Genomic DNA, 3,288 nt, shown 5'->3' with positions numbered 1-3,288 from the left:
GTGGGGTCCGTGAATAGCTCCAGAAGCGTGAGCGTGGGTGGGGGGGCTGTTGGGCACAAAGGGGAAATTGAGGGGGCAGAGTGGCCCGAGGTACCTTGTCCAGGGAGTGGATGTTAGACCTGGCCTGGATCGGTGGTCACAGACCAGTCTGAGGACTGGAAAGGGTGATAAATCAGTGGTGAATTCTGGGGGTGCCACCCACCTGCTCCCCTGGCTGCACTGATCCAGGCTGGGAGCAGGGCTGTGGGGCAGCCACCCTGCCAGGCTGGCACAGGGGCTGCCCTGGGAGGGTACCACTACCTGTCTCTGACACCCCTTCCCCCCAGGGCCTCCCCTTTCCACCCTGGCCCTCTTGGCAGCAACCTTAAGTGCCCCCACACGAGGCTGGGTGCTGGGCAGAGGGATGGCAGATCCAGGGGAAGGAGGTTGCCAGGCTGGAGTGTTGGCGCAGGGCTGGTTTGTGGGTCATCCAGGGCCGGACGGGTCCAGCAGACACTGCAGTTGTCCCCTGCCTGCTGTGTAGTACACCCCATCACCCCTCTTTCCAGTCCTGTGAGGGGCTTGCCCCAAGCTGTCTTTCTGGGTGGCCCAAGGACTCCTGGTGGTATAGTGCCTTTGTGTTGGGCTGCTAGCCACAAGGTCAGCAGTTCAAAACCACCAGCCTTCGAGGGAGACCTCAAAACCAAACTCACTGCCAACTCATAGCAACCCTATAGGACAGGGTAGAACTGCCCCTGTGGGTTTCTGAGACTAACTGTTAAAACAAGAATGAAAAGCCCCGTGTTTCTCCCAAAGAGCAGCTGGTGGTTTTGAACCACTGACCTTGTGGATCTCACAGCCCAACACTTAACCACTATTCCACCAGGACTCCACTGAGGGAGAGAAAGATGAGCTCTTTTCACTCCTGCAGAGTCAAGCCCATAGGGGCAGTTCTGCCCTGGCCTATGAGTAAGTTTGGTTTTAGTTCTGATGGTGTTGCGTGGGAGCTGGTGGGGCGGACAGAGGCAGGATGGTCAGATTGGCCTGGCCCCATCCCTCATCAAGGCGTCAGGACCCTGGCCCCCAGTGGCTCCAGCCCACCCTCGCCAGGACTTCCTGGGGAGGGAGGGGCAGCTTTGGCTGGAGTCCGCCCAGCTCTTTGAGGCTCAGCGGGCAGCTTCCCATGGGGGGCGGGGGCAACAATTTGTCATTAACCCTCAGCTTCTCCAAGCTACCCACCTCCTCCTTCGTCCCCCTACAGCCATTCTGTCCCAACACTGCCACCCCTTCCTGGGGGCCTAGTGGAGAAACTGAGATGGAGTGCCCACAGGCCTGGCTGGCTCCCTGGAGAGGGCAGGGGGAGGGGCAAGCCTCTCTTGTGCTAATTTTTTTTGAATTCTCAAGTGTGGAGATCCGGGTTCTCTCCTAGGCGGGTCAGGGCAGCCGGAGGCCCCCACTGGAGAGGCAGCCCTGGGGGTGGTACTTCACTTTGCCAGATGTTCTGGCGCCTGAGCTGTGGGGGTTTCGCAACATCTGGCTCCTGCCCCCACTTCCTGTGGCTTAGGCCCTTGCCACAAACTGGAAGTGGTGGGCTGAGTGCCACCCCTTTGTGGCCTGGAGGGGGGCAGGCCCCTCTGTCCCCTGGGTCCCCACAGTGGTAGCAGGAGAGCCTTGGAGGAGGAAGCTCGGCGGCCCCCTCAGGCTTGGGCAGTGTGGTCCATGGATGAGCTGGCTGGCATCACTGCGCTCCCTACAGGCGGTCACCCTTGGAGCACACTGTCTGACCAGTCCTGGAGGGCCAGGCACACGTTGGGCTTGAGCTCAGGTGTTTTCAGGCACCCCATCCCCCACCACATCCCATCACACCCCAAGCCAGTTCAGGGGGCGGCTGCCTCAGAAATAGCCAGTGACATCAGGCCTTCGGCTGGCCTGGCCCACCTCCGCCTCCACTCCCAAATAGCTCTGCCCACCCCCACCCGGGCCTAGCTTAGCCTAGGCTGGGACAGGGGTCTGAGCACTCGGGTGTTTCTCCAGGGTCTCATGAGGAGAAATAGATGGTGAGTTCTTCCACCAGAGCATGGCTGCCCACGGGACAGCCCCCCCACCCAAGAGCCCCATTCACTCAGCCCCCAGAGAGCCCCTGAATCATGCAGGGTGGCTTTTGTCACTGTCTCTGGACACAAACAGCTGGCCTACCTTAGGACAGAGGGCCATCCCTCCAGGCCAGTCATGGAAATGAGCCCTAACTGTGGAACACTGGCTCTCCCGGCCTGCTGGCCGTGTTCCCTGTCTGAGCATCCAGGCCATGCAGATGTGATCCCTGGCTGCCTTGGGGATTGTCCTGCCTCTGGCCCAGAGCCTGGCACCAGAGGTCTGTGCCTGAGGCCCCAGGGGCCCTCAGAGTCAGCTCTCCACACCCAAAGGCTTTTTAGTCTCACACTAAGTCGGGATCCAGTAGCTAACACCCAAGTCCTTGGCCTTGGACAGGCCTGTCACCTGACTTTCCCAAGGGTCCCTGTACCCATGGGCAGCTGCTAGGACACACACATCCCCACCCCACCCCCTGCCAAACACACCTCCACAGCTTACACTGTCCTGAGCTTCTGTCTCCCAGGATGGGTTGGGTGAGCACAGGGCCGGGCCAGCCTGCTGTGGGGGTTCTGGGAGGAACGGAGGTTTTCAGGGGAGAAAGCAGGTATGGAAAGGGTGCCACTCCAAACCTAGGCACAGAGTGTCTGGTCTCTTCCCACAACTACTGGGACTCCCTCTCCGGTCACCTTCACTCCCACACCTACACTGAGCAGTAGGGGTACACGTACACTCCCACACTCTGCTGGTTCCACAACTTCTTCTGGGTGGGTCTCCCCATCGACTAGAGAGGAATGCTGGGAAGTTCCCACCCTCAAACAGAAACCCTCTGTGTGTGTCTCTGGAGATGCCGGGCAGAAGATGGAGCAGGAGCTCCAGGCCTTCAGCAGGAGAGAGGCAATGTCCAGTGTGCACAGCAGCCCTGCTAGGGCGAGGGGCCCAGGGAGGACACACGTGTGTGTCATGACGGCCTGTGTACAGTGAGTGCAGGCATGAGCCTGTGTATCCTTGTCCAAGTTGACTTGTCCTTATCAGTGCGCTGGGCTCAGCCCCCTGACTACTCCGCAGGACCAGGGGTGGGGAAAGCTTGGATTCCGGCCTCGGACCCTCAGAGTAGGGCTCCGCGCTCAGCCGCCAGAGGCTCCCCGCAGCGACTCCTGCACCGCGAGGGGGAACCCCGAGGCCTCCCCGGAGGAGGAGGTGATGGGGGGCCTGCGCCCG

Source organism: Echinops telfairi, unplaced genomic scaffold (genome assembly GCF_000313985.2).
Source record: "Echinops telfairi isolate 266 unplaced genomic scaffold, ASM31398v2 ScPeMD7_5;HRSCAF=22, whole genome shotgun sequence".
Taxonomy (NCBI): domain Eukaryota; kingdom Metazoa; phylum Chordata; class Mammalia; order Afrosoricida; family Tenrecidae; genus Echinops; species Echinops telfairi.
This window is presented reverse-complemented; position numbering follows the sequence as displayed.